The following is an 18,362-nucleotide window of genomic DNA, read 5'->3' on the forward strand; positions in this document are numbered from 1 at the left end:
TGCTGTCATGAGCTATTGTCTTCTGCTTCTTTGGAAAGTGCCCAGGGTAGTTCTTTGCTGGTATAGCTACTCAAACAGACATTTGTTGAACGGCAGTAGCATTTTCCAAGTGGGAACATAGACGGCAGGGACAGTGGAAATATACGGTGATGATGAAGTTTTCCTTTTTTTTTTTTTTGTTTTCCGCCTAGCAAAGGTCTGATGAGAGAGGAAAGTACATCAAAGTAGCATTGACAAGCTGGGCGTGGTGGCTCACACCTGTAATCCTAGCACTTTGAGAGGCCAAGGCAGGCGGATCACCTGAGGTCAGGAGTTCAAGACCAGCCTGGCTAACATGGCAAAACCCCGCCTGTATGAAAACTATAAAAATTAGCTGGGCTTGGTGGCGCATGCCTGTAATCCCAGCTACTCGGGAGGCTGAGGCACGAGAATTGCTTGAACCCGGGAGTGGAGGTTGCGGTGAGCCAAGATCACACCACTGCACTCCAGCCTGGGTGAGAGAGCATGACTCCATCTCAAAAAAAAAAAAAAAAAAAAGTATAAGCATTAATTATAAAGGGAAAGTTTAATTGATTCCCGGAGCTTTCTATCATTTTGTGCCTGGGCAAAGCCCATTATTCTCAAAGACAGCTTCTTATCCCTGCCTTGTTTTGGTTGGTGATGCTGCCCTGACATGCTGGCTTTGTTGGAGGAAGATACACAGAGGAGATCAAAACTTCTGGTTTAGATCTGACACAGTGCTGAGCCATGGGGCAGCAATCCCACTGTGTCATCCCCTAGAGCAGAATCATGAAGCTTAAAGCTGGGAAGGGCCTTTTGAGGTTCCTCGGACCACTCTGTCCGTCCATCCATTCATGCATTCGGCAAATATTTATCAGGAAGCTACTAAGTACAAGGTTTTATAGTAAGCACCACGGAGAGTCCCCAAGGAAGCATAAAGTACAAATCAAGACAGCCAGCGTCAGTAACATGGGGACTCACTGAAGGATGCTGTGATCATATGGCCTTTAATGAAGGATTTTAAACACCTTTCTTAAGATTTGTAAATATTAAGAAATTAATTGAAAAATTAAAGAATTAGGCCGGGCGCGGTGGCTCACGCCTGTAATCCCAGCACTTTGGGAGGCTGAGGCGGGGAGATCACGAGGTCAGGAGATCGAGACAATCCTGGCTAACACGGTGAAACCCCGTCTCCACTAAAAATACAAAAAATTAGCCAGGCGTGGTGGTGGGCGCCTGTAGTCCCAGCTACTCGGGAGGCTGAGGCAGGAGAATGGTGTGAACCCAGGAGGTGGAGCTTACAGTGAGCTGAGATTGCGCCACTGCACTCCAGCCTGGGCAACTGAGCGAGGCTCTGTCTCCAAAAAAAGAAAAGAATTAAAGAATTAAAATGGAGAGTAGGTACCTCTAAACAGCCGTGCCACCTAGACCACCCTGAATAGAGGAGAATGAGTTATGAAGGAAGGGTGCTACTGCACTCATCACCAAGGATGAATTTAAATTCATTAAGAAACTTTTAAACAACCGTGCCACCTGGACCACCCTGAATAGAGGAGAATGAGTTATGAAGGAAGGGCGCTACTGCGCTCATCACCAAGGATGAATTTAAATCCAAGTGCAGTCTTGGCGTGCATTCAATGCAAATGACTTGTAGGGGTAAAGCTAGGTAGACGCTAGATATGAGTCCCAGTGCCACTCTTTTTAGATCCATGACCCTCTGGTAAGTTCCTTTACCTTCCTCAGCCTTGGCTCTCTTATTTGTAAAACAGGGCCTGACGCCAGCAACCTCACAGGTCTGGGCAGCTTCGTGGCATGGTGGGATCATGTTTTCAGGGTCTTGGAGGTCTGGATTTTAACCCTGGCTCTGCTGCAGATGAGCGGGGTGGCTTTTGAGAATCACTTACTTCCTGTGCGTCTCATTTTGCTCAGTGGTATAAAAGTGGTAATGACTGTGATTGGCTGAATTGCACCCCTCCATGTCTGAAGTTATGTGTTGAAGCCTTAACACCTGGTACCCAGGAATGTGACTGTTTGGGGATGGGGTCTTTACAGAGGTGATTAAAGTAAAATGAGGTCATTATGGTGGGCCCCAGTCCAATCCAACTGGTGTCCCTGTAAGAGGAAGAGATTAGGACACAGATACAGAGGAAAGACCCCATGAAGACACAGGCAGAAGATGGCCAGCTGCAGGGGGCGGTGGCTCACGCCTGTAACCCCAGCACTTTGGGAAGCTGAGGCGGGCGGATCACGACGTCAGGAGTTCGAGACCAGCCTGACCAACATCGTGAAACCCCGACTTTATTAAAAATACAAAAATTAGCCAGGTGTGGTAGCACATGCCTGCAATCCCTCCTACTCAGGAGGCTGTGGCAGGAGAATCCCTTGAACCTGGGAGGCAGAGGTTGCAGTGAGCCAAGATCACACCACTGTACTCCAGCCTGGGCGACAGAGCAAGACTCTGTCTCACACACACAAAAAAGAAGAAACAAACTCTGCCAACACTTCGATATCAGACTTCCAACCTCCAAAACTCTAAGAGAATGAATTCCTGTTGTTTCAGCCCCACAGTCTGGTATTCTGTTACGGCCGCCCTAGCAACATAGTACGATGACAATCACCTGAAGGGATGAAATGCCTCAGGCAGGCATGTAATGTCTGTGTTATGGCGAGGGGCACTCAGGAGGGCTTCTGGCTGGGCTGGGTATGAGGGTCTCTATCTACACAATGGCCACCACAACCCCCTTCCAGAGCCTCTTTTCCCCATAGACAGCCTTAGTGCCCAGTGCACTGTCATATTCCTTAGATTTTTCTTTTCTCTTTCCTTCCCTCCATCCCTCCCTCGCTCTAATAGCAGCTCCACATTAACGACTCCTAACTTCTATTCAGTCCGTGGAGGCTGGACTCACGACAGTGCCAAGCTTGGTTGAAAACACTCTTTGCTCTTCTGGGACAGGTGCTTTCTTAGTCCTGAGCCTGACATTCTACACAGTGGCCAAGGGAATTTTCCCTAAGGTCCTTCTGGGTGATATTTGGGACTGGATCCTTCTCAGCAGCTTGGACATCGTCAGCCTTGTCAAGTGTCATCCTCTCCAAGGCCCTGGCTCATTCCATCCTGTGCGTGTGCACAGATGTCCATATGATAGGTCTCTGCTTGGCAATTCTGCAGACACTTCCAGAGCTAAGCACACTCTGGTTCCCTAGTTTCTATCTCTCTGGCTTTCTCAGATGTGCTTGATATTGTTGATTTTTATGGGGGTTCTCGCCCCCAGGGCCCTCACAGTGCTACTAAAATCATAACAGTGACATCAGCCACTTGGGTGTGTGGGTCGACTGTGGGAGGCAGCTCCATCTGGAAACTAAAAAGAGACACAAAATCCGCTTCTTTTGCTTCCCCCAGACTTATCTGTATCTTTGCAGGTAGACAGGGCCAAATGGAGAATTTACAAATTGACACTTTTCTAAAGCAGCTTGATATTTTAGAAAGTTCCTTTGATTCCAAAGAACTGAGACCAGGGAGTAAGATTGGCTGCAAAGCCAGAGCAGTTGGAGAAAGGAGGGAGCATGGTGCGTGTGTGCTTGGATGGTCTTGGTTGTTGTGCATCAGAAATGTAGCCATAAACCCCAGCTATAGGATTTTAGGAACCCAATAGCCACTTCCAGCTGTTAACACCTTGAGACTTTCTAAGTTACAGTCAAAGAGGATCCCTGGCAAGCTAACGTTGATTTTATAAATTTTGTTATAGGGAGGTTGAATGCTTTTCCTATTCACCTGGATACTCCTTGTATTTTACTGATGGACTCACAGTAAAATGATGGGCCTGCTTGTGCCAGGGGGCAGGTGTGGCCCCGGGAGCACTCCCTTTCTCACCTGACAGATGCATCTAGTGTCAGGGCAGTGAGGGAGGGAAGCCAGCGTGTTTTCCCCATTCCCTCCCACGTCTTTGGTAGCCATGATATTATTCAGCTAGAATTGGTCTCGTGTGCCAGTTCTGGATCTACTGAAGATGATAGAATTCTTACTCAATGATGGGGTGATGGTTGCTTTTTCAGGCTGCCTTCTGGAAGACATTCTGGAAGACACACCTGAACACATATATGTTAGTTTTCTGTTGCTACTATGTCAAATCACCATAAACTTAGTGGCTTAAAATAATACAGATTTACTTTTTTATAGTTCTGGAGGTCAGAAGTCCAAAATCAGTCTCACTGGACTAAAGTCAGGGTGTCCATAGGGCTGTTTCATCCTGCAGTGGTTTCAGGATCTGAGATGTCATGGATCAGGAAGAATTTGAGATTATACCTGCCTGAGGGCAGAAAAGGGCCAATTCGTGGGGATTTATGTCTCTCTGTCTTTTTTTTTTTTTTTTAAATTATACTTTAGGTTTTAGGGTACATGTGCTCTCTGTCTTTTGACGAAAAGAACTTCTAAGAAGGTAGGTTAGCTATGGAAATGATCTGAGGCCCAGGTATCTTCTGTCTGGATTTGCTGAATCATTTCCTTTCTTTAAAGCAATTCAGCTTATTTTTACTAGACCCTCTTCCATTCCCTTCCAGAAGGAGAATATGAAATTACATCAAGTTATTTGTTTAATAATTTTATTAGTTGTCCTGTGACCAAGACTGACTTACCCCAGGTCACACATTGAGTTATGGGCCGAGTTGGGACTTGAACCTGTGGCTTCTTTCCTAGCCTTGAAGCTCACCCCTTATACCAGGATACTCTTGCTGCTTTCTAGGAGCTCCCCCTTCCTGTTTCCTCCTCTGCAGTGCAGATGGTGCCATGAGAGGGAGCTTTCTCTCTGTTCTCAGGCCCTGACGAGGTCCCTCTTGGCCATCGGAGGCGGTACCCTGGAGGCTTGTGTGGGGGTGTGGGCTGAGCCGTGTGATCCATGTTTGCTATAATGGGAAGCAGCCCCCAGAAGAGAAAGACATGCATTTGTATGCAGCCAGTCTGATGGGGTTGAAATAAACTCAGCACTGATCAAACGACACACAGCACATTGCAGGGAAGACAAAGCAACATGGAATGCTGATTTTTCTCACTGTCATCTTTAGAAACCTTCTTTCTTGTCACCCACCTGGGGCAGTTAACTGTTAGGAGCCAGCCCTGTGTTCAAATCCATTTATTGATGGATGTGTTTTCCATTTATCATCTGTGGGACTCTTGGGCGATGTCTCTTTTCCGAGCTCCAATTCTTTCATCTATAAACTGGGCATGTTAATGGTAACTCATAGATTTTTAGAGTTAAAATAATGTAAGTGCTTACACAATGCCTGCACATATTAAACATTCAGTAGTAGGTAGGTGCTATTACCATCATTGAAAACATTATCATGTTTATTGCCTTATTGACTTGGATGAACGCGGTAGTGTATATAATAAAGTAGCCAGTCTAGAACCTGGCCTATGGTTATCTGTAATGAATGAAAACTGTTGAAGTAGTGTGGGATAACTCAAAGACCTGAATAATTCAATAGATACAATGGAGTTGGAAGATTCTAGGGACTTAAATTCTTCTCCCAGCTCTGTCTCAGAATAACTGTATTGCCTTGGACAAGTCGCTTTGCTTTCCATAACTTCACTTTCCTCATCAGTCAAATGGGGCTGAGCATTGTGTGGTATTGGAAAAGAATAACTGAAGTGCTTAGTTCCATGCTGGAATGAAGTAGGGACATGAGCAGTGTTGTCTGATCTGACTTGCTGGTGGGATCAACATCGCTCTTCCTGGAGAGAGCCAGGTCATCACAAGAACCATAAATTGTGTGTATCCTTTAACTCCATGATAGACCCTTCAACTCAATGCTTTTATTTTCTGGGAAATACTGTCTCCAAATATAGATTTTAAAAGAAAAGATGGAAGGGGGTGGAGCAGACTCTGCAAGAATCTGTTCATGACAACACTGTTGAAAACAGCTCAAAATTGAGGCTTCAGCAGTGCCCAGTGTTGCCAGGTGTGTGTGTTGTGTTGTGTTGTGTTATATTGTGTGTGTTTCCACCACAGAGGCCTCTGTGGCTGTGGGACCTATCAGATGCATGAGAAGTGTAGCTTTCTAATTTATGGGGTGCACCATGGTGGCAAGTGTTGGTGATGGCCACACGCTACTGTTTCAATGGAAGGACAGTGACTTGGCCAAGGTTTCACAGCCGTGAAGTGTCTCAGTGAGGATTTGAACTCAGGTTTCTTGTGCCTTGGGTCCTCCTTAGTGTGGGTCCCCTGCTCTGGCAACAGACAGAGCACTGCTTTAGAGCCTCTGCGTGTCTGGCCGTGGCCTCAGGGGTCTAGCAGCAGTGCTAGAGCAGACCCAGCTTGTCAGATCCAGGGCTGCTTAGAGGCCACCTAAGTGATTCCTTTGGCAGCAAGCAACATTTGGCCAAGGACATAGCTGGCAGGGGCCCTGACAAGGGGTGTGTGAGTGCACAAAGGTTGGTGTACCAAGAGTAAGTGAGAAGGAGGAGGCCGGCTGGAATTCTACCCTTCAATGCTTTTCTGTGTGTAGACAGAGATTGGGCAGAGGTAGGCAGGGACCAGGTGTAGGTGGATTATCATCTTTTCCAGGCTTTGCTGATGGGTGTCGTGCCTTGCAATGGCAGTGCTCAGGGAATCAGGCTCAGTTGCAAGAGGCTCCTGGCAGCTGAGGGTACTGCCCAGAAGGATCGTGGTGAGCTCAATGATGGAATGTTCACAAAGCTTCTGGCCCTAAGAGAGCACTCAGTGAACATGGGTTGCCTGTCCCGTTCCTGGAGTTGGGGCAGGGTGGGACATTTGAACGAGGCCTTTGTAGCCATACAGCAATCATCAGGCCAGGATTCTGGGGAGAAATCCCCAATTTCCAGTAAGTTCCCCTGCCTGCACACCCATGCTTGTACTGGGTCACAGCCCTGCAGATACATGTATGCATCTTCAAGAACATTAGAGTGGAATTTGGAGGGATGAAATAGCCTTCCATATTTCATTAGATTATTCCTTTGTTTTATACAGTCGTTACAGTCTATAATAAAAGAAATGAGTCAATAAAGTGGAGAATTAGACGTGGTCATTCCTAAGATTTAAGATCTAGAAATTTGACGATTCAGCGCTTTAGTATCCCTCTGCTAAGACGCTTTAGTGGAAGCTCCACACTGAGGATAAAACTTAAACTCAGGCTGGTGCACAGATCCTTCCATGACTTGGCCTGAGCCTGCCTCCTCCAATTCATTTTTCTGATGTTCTTCCTTAACATTCTGGAAGACACACCTTAACACATATATGTTAGTTTTCTGTTGCTACTATATCAAATCACCATAAACTTAGTGGCTTAAAATAATACAGGTTTACTCTTTTATAGTTCTGGAGGTCAGAAGTCCAAAATCAGTCTCACTGGGCTAAAGTCAGGGTGTTCACAGGGCTGTCTTCTTCTGGAAGCTCTGAGGGAGAATCCCATCCCCTTGCCCTTTTCAGCTTCTAGCAGCCACCTGCATCCCTTGGCTTGTGGTCCCATCATCCATCCGCAAAATGAATCATACCACTTTCTGCTTCCATTATCACACCAACATTCCCTCTGATGCCGACTCTTCCTTCATCTCTCTTATAAGGACCTTTGTAATTATATCAGGCCCAGCAGGATAATCTGGGATCATCTTCCACCTCTAGGTCTTTAATCATACCTACAAAGTCGTTTTTTGTTATGTAATGCGATACTCACAAATTTCAGGAATTATCAGGTGGTAATCTCTGGGGGGCGTTATTTAGCCTATCATGATGTATCTCTCTAGTCTTTTTTTTTTTTCTTTTTTCTTTTTTTTTCACTTTAAGTTCTGGGATACATGTCCTAAACATGCAGGTTTGTTACATAGGTATACATGTGCCATAGTGGTTTGCTGCACCTGTCAGCCTGCTATCTGGGTTTTAAGCCCCACATGCATTAGGTATTTGTCCTAATGCTCTCCCTCCCCTTGTCCTCCACCCCACTGATAGGCCCCAGTGTGTGATGTTCCCCTCCTTGTGTCCATGTGTTCTCATTGTTCAACTCTCATTTATGAGTGAGAACATGCGATGTTTGGTTTTCTTTTCCTGTGTTAGTTTGTTGAGGATGATGGTTTTCAGCTTCATCAATGTCCCTGCAAAGGACATGAACTCATGCACTCTAGTCTTTGTACCTGGTGTTCACACTTCCTGGAACACCTTTTCCTGCCTTCTTTGCCAGGGTAACTCCTAGTCACCCTTTAGAACCCCGTCTCAGGGTCTTCTACTCTACAAGAAGACAACTTTGTACCTAATCTTTCTCGTGCTCCATTGTTCTGGCAATCTGCCCCTCTTCCTTGCTTATCTAAAGATATCTTGAGACTACACATCTAGTAACATTTACCTCACACTGTATTGTAGTTATAGGTTTATTTTTCTTGCCTCCGTAGTCCTTGGGTACAGGAGCTGCTGTAATCACCTTTTTGTCCCTACCACTCAGACCTGTGGCTGCATATGGTAGGCACTAATTTGATGGATGCCCAGGAAAACAGGGACCACAGCAGGAACTTCATCTCACACCATAGAGGCATCCCAAGGAGAAGCCCTTTGTCCTGATTTCCACATAGCCTTCCTTGTTGGCCTGGAATTACATTTCCTCCTAGAAATTGCAGTCCATTGGGCTTCAGCTTGTCAAGGTGCCGTGTTTTCCTATCCCTTCGGCTGTCTAATTCCCTCTTTGTTGGTCTGCTGTAGATTAGCCTAAGTAAAAGTGAATAGACAATTTCCTATTAACATTTATATTGCTTTTCTTTTCTATTTCTTGGCAAGACCCTGAAAACTAGGATGGCTGTGGAAAAATGTTCTTTCATCTAAATAATGTCCCTATTGGGGGCTAGATTCTGGCTTTTGGCTGGGCCTTGGAGAATGGTAGGTGTGGTGGACACATGAGCCCCAGGAAAAAAATTAAGGCACAGAGGTCAGTCCAGAAGTTGCAGATTATATTCAGCAAATGCATATTGAATGCCTACTATGTGTCTGCACCCATGCTGGGTCTTGGTGCATGTAATTCATATCTAGCATTTATTAAGCGGTTATTATGTGCCCAGCACATAATATGTGCCAAGCATTGTTCCTAGTGCTTTACCTTGACTTTTTGGAACAACCCTGTGAAATGCAGCCACAGTTATTGGAGGAGATGGCAGTGGAGCTGGCTCTTGCAGATGAGAAGGATTGGGACAGGTTTTTATGACAGAGGAGAGGAACACTCACACTAATGAACTAGCCAAGTCGCAAGACACAAGCAGATTCAGACACCCATGAGCACAAGAGGCCGACACTCAAGTATCCCCTAAGAATCTGATTACTTCATTGTGCCCTCCCCTTTTGAATTGTCACCATGGATTCCACTTGCAGCAAGGACTGCCATGTTGCCTCCCTATATCCATTGTCCCTTTTCTGCTTAGGAACACACTTCTGCTTACATTCAGGAGAGCAAAGCAGCCAGAGAAATGACTGTGTCTCCCTGCCCCTGTGGCAGTTGGGCATGGCCATGGAACTTCAAGGAATCCACTTGCAATCACTTTTGCTGTTGAGATGTGTCCCCGTTTTTGGCCTTCTCTTCCACTACTTTTGGCTGCCAGCCTGCAACAAGGATGTTGATGCTCTAGCATGATATTGGACACTGAGGGGCTTCAACCTAGAGCTGAGGATGGTAAAGCAGAATGATGGGATCCAGGGAAGTCAATGGCACTGTTAAATCACATTCCACCCTACACTACCAACCTCCTGACTTTCTGGATGTGAGACAGACATAAAAGTCCCTTTGGTTTAAGCCACTGTTATCAGGAATTTATTGTCACGCACTGCCGAGACTAATTGCAGTGGATACACTGTTCTGTTTCCAACAACCTCCTTTTCATCTGCAGAACTCCACGTTCCGCCTTTGCTTTATGAAAACTTTTGCCCCCAATTCCCATTTTCCTTTCCATCTGTTGCCATTCTTCTGAAAACACCATCATGGACCCATCCAATCATGTATCCTGACAGCAACATAAAGGCATCATTTCCAAGCATCTTCATGTACTCTCCCTGTAGCACCTGCGTTCCCCTCCAGGCCATCACCACTCTGAGTGTGATCCAGGTACAAAAAGCATGAACATCACCTGGGAGCTGCTCAAAAAGACACAACTGCAGGCCCATCCCAAGATGATGAATCAGAGCCCGCAGTTTAACCAGATCCTAGGAAATCCATGTTCCTCTTACAGGATGAGAAACACTGTTGTCAACATCTTTGTCCTCACTGCCAGCTGCTCACCTCAGACCATGGATGTGGAAATTCACTCTCAGGCTACACCCTCCTGTCCCTCCAGGTCTCTCATGCCTTGTCAACCTTTCCTACAAGCTTAAAAGGTACCTAAACTACTGCAGATTGCTACCCACTCTTCCCGGAACAAAATAATTACTTTCACACTTCCCTGCTTTTGTTTCTGTTTTTCCCTCTACTCAGAATGTCCTTCAAGACCTCTGCCTACTTACGGGTTTCCTACTCACTCTTCAAGGCCATCTCAGACACCGCCTCCAGGCCACCAGCATTTGGGGGAGAGGGACTGTGCCTCTCCATCAATAAGAAAGCACCACAGTGGGCTCTAAACAGCTTCTTCACCTATAAAATTCAGACATGAAGTACACCGGGACTCTTGGATCAGAATCAGTCCTCTATCTCCCTGAACAGAGCATGGTTCTGGCACCCCCGCCAGCCCTCATGTCATCCCATTTTGCATTTTATTTAGTCATTTACACACATACCACTTTGGATTGTGAGGCAGCATTCAGCCTTCCACATAGTGCCTGGTGCACAGTTAATTCTCTGGACATTGTAGTTAAACTTCAGTGAGTGGTGACACGTGAGTGGACAAGTTGATGGTAGATGGTACTGGGTATTTTTCCTATAGCATCGATTCTCAAACTCCAGCATGCATCAGAATGACCTGGAAGGCTTGTTGGAACCCCTTCTTCTCCCCCATTGTCCGAGTTAGCAGGTCTTGGGAGGCCTCAGAATGTGCATTGATGCTGATGCTGCTGGTCCCAGGACAACCCTTTGACAACCACTGTCGGAGGCAACAAATCTCATGCCTCTGGAGAGAAGGCAACAAATCTATGTACTCGTTAAGGACAGTGGTTACATTAGAACCTGCAATGTAAGTCAGTGGTTGCATTGGAACCTGCAATGTAAGTCAGTCCTGAAAATAGACATGGGAATTAAATACTGGGAAATTAGGTCAATGGATGAACCAATAGAGAAGTGTCTGGGGTCAAGAGTGCTTTGGAGTCTTGTTTTTCAATTTTTTTTTTCAAACAAATTCACCTAACCTTAGATGCCACTGAATGTAAGACATGGCATCATTTTATGTAAAGCCAAGAAATCTTTTAATTAAATCATGGCACAATTTTTTTTTATCCCATTGAATCTTTCTTTTATGCTTATTGAAAGAACTATTTTAGACATGGGTTTTTGTCATATTTTATTGCTATGCCTACACATAAAGGAAAGTATAGGCAAATATATTAGTTCAGATATTGCAAAAGCCTCTTTGCTTGGAATCTCACTCGTCAGAATCCATTTTTCAACTCAGTTCATCTCCTGCTTCTGTCTACATCGTGCATCATCATGAGCATGCAGCATTTCTTATGAATATCCTGTGAAGACGACTCTTAACCCACTTTGCAGCTCTATGGAGCTGGCCTCCTCCTGGCTCTGCTTCTAGGAATGTTGCTAAACACATCTGGTTCTCTATTTCTTCCTGCCTCTTCCCACAACCATTTGGTTCATAGTGGTTAAAAGAGTGACTCCCTTCATTGTCTCCGGGATTTTCACTGAAGCCTGTGACACCCATTCCGCGAAGAGGTGAAGGCACGAGCAGGAACAGCTGTGTTACCCCTGCTGTGTGGTCTCCAGTGATTGCTCAGACTTTCTCAACTTCAGAGATGTTAGAATGTGAAAAATAGTTTTTCTTAGAAACATTAAAGCTTGTAGAATGCTTGCTATGTGCCGAGCACATGTTTTCACCATCATGGGTTTTCATATAACCAGTCTCAGTTCATATTTACAGTGATTGTTCAAGGTCAGCTTTGGGAGGTCAGCCTACAGAGGAGGACCCCGAGTCTCTGTCAAACTTGCAGGCAGGCGTTCATTCACTCTTGAAAGATTTATGGAGTTCGTGCTATGTGCCAGTCACCAGGGGATAATCAGTGAAGGAATAGGTATATAAGATTGAGTCATTTAAGTGTTATGGGGAAAAAAGTAAGTCAGGGGAGCAGGGTGTTAGGGAAAGCTTTTTGAGCAGACATTAGAGTGAAGTCAGGGTGCACAGCACACAGATATCGAGAGGATGCAGATTCTATCCAGTGGACATTGCAAATGTGAAGGTCCCGTGGCAGGAGTGTGCTTATCTTGTTGGAAGATGAGCAAGGAAGCCAGCTGGGCTGGATGAGTGGAAGTTCAGTAAAGGTTCAGTAAATGGCCCTACCTGGGATGTAGCTGAGCTGAAATGTCCATCCAGATCTTTGAGTTCTAAGCTAAGGGTTTGTTGGCTGGGCGCAGTGGCTCATGTTTATAATCCCATCACTTTGGGAGGCTAAGGCGGGCAGATTGCTTGAGGCTAGGAGTTCAAGCCCAGCCTGGCCAACATGGTGAAATCCCATCTCTACAAAAAGAATACGAAAATTAGCCGAGCTCCTATACTCTCAGCTACTCGGAGGGCTGAGGCAAGAGAATCACTTGAACCTTGGAGACAGAGGTTGCAGTGAGCAGAGATCGCACCACTGCACTCCAGCCTGGGTGACAGAGTGAGTGAGACTCCATCTTAAAAAATAAAAAATAAATAAGATAAAGGTTTGTCCACATGCAATAAAGTGTGAGAAGCCACTGCAGATTACATCCTTCTCTGTTTACTGCGGTGAGTTGAATCTTTTAAGAAACAAATGTCTTGATTAATCCAGCCCCAGCAGCAAGGCACAGCAGAAAAATATGCTCATTGCTGTCACCATTGTGCTGCCTAAGAAACACCCACAGTGTCTCATTCCTGAGTAGCGGTTTAACTCACCCAGGCAAAGATAACCACACATGTAGGGTGAAAAGGATGTGACAGAGAAATACAAACATTTCATTCCCAGTGTGTGTTCTCAAAATAGAATGTGGGACTTTCAACTCTTTCTTCTTTGAAGAACATTGTTGAGAGAAAGACTCTGCAGCGCACTGCAGAAGAACAAACGGAGATCTGAGTTTTGATCCCAGCTCTGCCAGTAATTAGCTGTGGGACTATAACCATTAGAGTTCAGTTATAGACAAGAGGATGCATGAGCTTCAATAGAAAAAGATAAAAAGATATATTTCCTTTTTTTTTTTATGAGACAGAGTCTAGCTCTGTCGCCAGGCTGGAGTGCAGTGTTGGTCAGGATGGTCTCAATCTACTGACCTCGTGATCCACCCGCCTTGAGCTCCCAAAGTGCTGGGATTGTAGGCATGAGCCACTGTGCCCGGCCAATGTATTGCCATTCTTAAGTGCCTTGAAGAATGCTAAGAGAGGCTAGAGACACAGGCGAGAACCATATTGAACCAGACCACCAAGGAAACTGTGGTTAAGAAGCCACAGGGCAGCTGCTCCCTTAAGGACCCTGCTGTATCTGCTGAGATCTGTGTGAGCAGGACAAGAACCATACTTTTTGATACTTGAGAAGTTGGGACCAGACTCAGAGCTCTAACGACAGCTGCCTCAAAAAGAAAATATCATCCCTTGCTCATGCTTGCCAGAAAACAGCAGAAGCAGGCCCAAGAGTATCCTCTACCTCCTGGCATTCATTTTTGCCTCTGTCATCTCATGCAGGTGTGTCTGCTTGGTGGAAACTAGGTTTCACAACAGAGTCCAAGATGTAAAGGAGTTTGGAAAATGTCTAATGTGGCTTTTGATATATGTAAGGGAGATATTTAAGGCAACCCTATTGTAAATGAGAGGGTAAAGGGATACAATGGGAGTTAAGTGTGCTGCAGTTCACTCGAGCTGGTAAAATGTCAGACTTTGATAAATTATGCATATGTAACGTAATACCTAGAGCAACCGTTCAAAAAGCTATACAAAGGGATGCATTAAAAACCACCGTAGGTAACTTACAATGGAATTCTAAAAAAATGTTCAAGCAACTCACAGGAAGCAGGAAAAACCACAATGAGATGCCATTTCAAACCCACCAGCATGGCCAAAATTAAAATAAAACAAAACTAACAACATCAGATGTTGGTAAGAATGTGTTGCAACTGTATCCCTCACACATTATTGGTGGGAATATAAATGGTTCATCTCCTTTAAAGAAAGGTCTGGTGATTTCCTATAAAACCGAATAGATAGGCCTGTAATCCTAGCACTTTGGGAGGCCGAGGCGGGCGGATTGCTTGAGGTCAGGAGCCCGAGACCAGCCAGGCCCATATAGTGAAACCTTGTCTCTATTAAAAATACCAAAAATTCGCTGGGCATAGTGGCAAGTGCCTGTAGTCCTAGCTACTCAGGAGGCTGAGGCAGGAGAATTGCTTGAAACCAGGAGGCGGAGGTTGCATTGAGCCAAGATTGCACCACTGCACTCCAGCCTGGGCAACAGAGTGAGACTCTGTCTCAAAAAAAAAAAAACCAGAAAAATACTGAATAGATATCTACCCTCTGACCCTTCAGCTGCAGTTGTAGTTATCACTAGACTATGAAACTGTTATTGCAAAAACAGCCCAGGTATTCATCACTGAGAGAAGAGATAAATAATTTGTGTTCTGTTAATATTATGGTATGCCACTCACCAAGCAGTAAGTAAAAACAGATTAGCGATACATGAAACAACTTGAATGAGTTGCAAAAACTTGATGTTATGAGAGAAAGCTTACCCAAAGAGTATATACTTCAGGATTCCTAATAGATTGAGTTTGGGGACAGAAAGAACCAATCTATAACTAAGCTTAATCAAGAAGGGATTGCCTATGGTGGGAGGATGCAGATACTGTCAGAGAACAGCTTGAGGGAACTTCCTCATCACTTCAGAACTTTCTGCATCTTGAAAAGTGTTTGGGTTACATAGGAGTATGCATTGTCAAAATTTTCCCAGTGGTTTGTGCATTTCATGGTATGTAACTTTTACCTTGAAGAGGGGAAAAACCCATAAACATTATTGAATCCTGGTTAATGATATACATATTAAAATGCCTAGGAAGTAATGTGCTGCTGACTGTCTTACTGTTTTGAAATGCATTAAAAAACCAAAGATGTGTTGATGGATGGATAGAAGGACAAATATGATAAAAGCAAATATGGTAAGAGGGTCGTGGTACATCGTAGGTGCAGCTATATATATGTTCATTGTAAAATTCTTTCAATTTTACTGTGTGTTTGGAATTTTTCATAATAAAATATTAGGGAAAAATCTGAAAATAAAATCATAGGATGTGTGGTACCTTCCTTTATCTGCATCAGGTGGCAGTTGTTTGTTAAGAAAATCACGGCCGGGTATCCCAGCACTTTGGGAGGCCAAGGTGGGTGGATCACTTGAGGTCAGGAATTTGAGACCAGCCTGGTCAACATGATGAAACCCTGTCTCTACTAAAAATAGAAAAATTAGCAGGGTATGGTGGCGTGCGCCTGTAATCCTAGCTACTCGGGAGGCTGAGGCACAAGAATCACTTGAACCTGGGAGGCAGAGGTTGCAGTGAGCTGAGGTCTTGCTGCTGCACTCCAGCCTGGGAGACAGAGCAAGACTCTGTCTCAAAAAAAAAAAAAAAAAGAAAGAAAGAAAAAATTACTGCAGCTCTCTGATCATTGCTTTATGGGACAAGGGTGATTTTTGCTGAATTGAATAGAGAGTACACAAAATTAAAATCTTAGGAGACTGAAATAACTGGGATTGGGGATGTAGCCTGGATACAGTATTCACTAAAGATGCTCAGTAAGCACTTAATTAATTTATTTCTTTTACTTTGTAAAGATAAGCCCAAAGGTTCATTCTCTAATCTCATCCTTGCTCATGCCCCCAAAGTCAGTGCTGGCATGCAAACATGACCACTAGTCATCTCTTAGATAAGGTTCAATGCAAACGTTTATAGTTGGAAGAGACTAGGGGGCTACCTGATCCTATGTTTTTCATTCTCCCTACTCCCTCCCTTCCCCTTCCTATCTCTCCCCCGACCCCCGCCACGTATATGTGTATGTGTATGTGAATTTACCTAAATCAATTTGGTCATGGACAACTCTTAGCTGAATTTGTAGGTAATAGTAGTGGCCAAAAAGTTGAAGATGATAGAACCTCAAACTAGAACTTCACTAACATATTGTGATGAAAAAAAATTATTCCACCAGATTCTGCCACACAAAGAGACATTTATTGATCAAACATTCATTAGTAGGCGCACTATGATTCAGCTAACAGTAAAGATACGTCTCTGCCCTCTGTCCTTTCAGATGCTGTGACCACTGTCTTACAGAAAGGTTCACTAGAGGCAGGTGTGACACTGTGACAGGGACCATTGCTGTCACCCTCATAGTTGGCATTAGGCAAACAGAATTTCTCCTAAGCAGCAGCTGGAAACAGAATAGCTATGGATCACCCCTTAGACATCATCGCTAAGATTGTTGATGTCAACCTCTCTAGATTTTCCTTCTGTGTTATGAAAAGGTGGGGAGTATCTCTAATATACTGTAGCCAGTCCACGTTGTTGGTAGCACTTTATCTTACCAATGAGAGCTCTTTCCGAACATCTAACATGTCATTTGACAAGCTGCTAATGTCACCAGGAAAAACTGATTCCAGAATTCACTAGATCAAGACAGTGCTAACAGAGGGAGCCACCTCAGGACGGTATTGGGCCTCAAATACTGTGAGCAGATACTGTTCCTTTCTCCAGGGTGGGTCCCTGAGTAAAATGGTCACTGGCTACACCTGGGTTGCACTGCAACCTAAGACTTATCATATAAAGTCTACCATGACACACAGGCACACCCTACAGCGTGCTTCTGGGTTGAGGTTTTCTTTTCTTTTTTCTCTCTCTCTCTCTTTTTTTTTTAATAGAGATAGAGTCTTGCCCTGTTGCCCAGGCTGGAGTGCAATGGTGTAATCTTGGCTCACTGCAACTTCCACCTCCGGGGTTCAAGTGATCTCCTGTCTCAGCCTCCCGGGCAGCTGGGACCGCAGGCCTGCGCCACCATGCCCGTGCAACCTTCTGCATCTTTAGTAGAGATGGGGTTTTCACCATGTTGGCCAGGCTGGTCTCCAACTCCTGACCTCATGATCCGCCCGCCTTGGCTTCCCAAAGGCTGGGATCACAGGCGTGAGCCATCGCGCCCAGCCATGGGTTGAGGTTTTCATTAGTAGAATGACTCTTGTTTGTTGGTTTTAATTTGGTAAATTATATATAACACAATGAGAGCTCTTTCCTAACATCTCCCTTCCTTCCCTCCCTCCCTCCCTCTTTTTAATTTTTTTTTTTTTTTCATTTCAGTTGCTGTAAGGTTACAGATGGTTTTTGGCTATAAAAATGAATTGTGTAGTGGTTAAGTCTGAGATTTTAGTGGACCTGTCACCCAGGTAGTGTACGTTGTACCCAGTAGGTAGTTTTTTGGCTCTCACTCCCTGCCAGCCTTCCCATTTCTGAGTCTCCAGTGTCTGTTGTACCACTCTTTCTGCCTTTGCGAACCATAGTTTAGCTCTCAGTTGTAAGTGAAAATGTGTGGTATTTGGTTTTCTGTTCTTGTGTCAGTTTGCTTAGGATAGTGGCCTCCATCTCCATCGAGGTTGCTGCAGAGGAGGTAATTTCATTCTTTTTTATGGCTGCATAGTATTCCATGGTGTATATGCACCATATTTTCTTTATCCAGTCCACTGTTGATGGACATTTAGGTTGGTTCCATGTCTTTGCTATTGTGAATAGTGCTGCAGTGAACATATGTGTGCATGTGTCTTTATAATAGAATGATGTCTATTCTTTTGGGTATATACTCAGGAATGGGATTGCAGGTTTGAATGGTAGTTCTCTGCCTTTTTTTTTTTAATACCTAAACTTCATAAAAAGTACATATGTCATATTTTTGGAGTGATGTTTACATACGGAGAATTTATACTTACATTGTAAAAATTGATATAGTACTTTTAGCAAAATGATGTGTGTGATAAATATTGAGTTACAGAACTGATAAAATTGGTAGAACGTCAGAATGATATATACACATTTTGAAAACCTTAAACATCAGAAAGAGGATAATGAGGGTCTAAAATGGTGCCATTGGCCGGGTGCGGTGGCTCACGCCTGTAATCCCAGCACTGTGGGCGGCCATGGTGGGCGGATCACCTGAGGTCAGGAGTTCATGACCAGCCTGGCCAACATGGTGAAACCCCATC

The 18,362-nt window shown here is 44.6% G+C and overlaps 1 protein-coding gene and 1 non-coding gene across 3 annotated transcripts in view; both read left to right on the forward strand.

Annotated features, from left to right (window-relative positions):
* The window catches only part of LARGE1 (LARGE xylosyl- and glucuronyltransferase 1), a 645,394-nt gene that overhangs the window by 210,341 nt on the left and 416,691 nt on the right, over positions 1-18,362 (forward strand). The gene's annotated exons all lie outside the window — the stretch shown is intronic.
* Positions 6,236-6,370, forward strand: LOC115836172. Its single transcript, XR_004031161.1, has one exon. It is a non-coding gene; the product is annotated as a small nucleolar RNA SNORA76 (small nucleolar RNA).

This window comes from Nomascus leucogenys, chromosome 7b (genome assembly GCF_006542625.1).
Source record: "Nomascus leucogenys isolate Asia chromosome 7b, Asia_NLE_v1, whole genome shotgun sequence".
Taxonomy (NCBI): Eukaryota; Metazoa; Chordata; class Mammalia; order Primates; family Hylobatidae; genus Nomascus; species Nomascus leucogenys.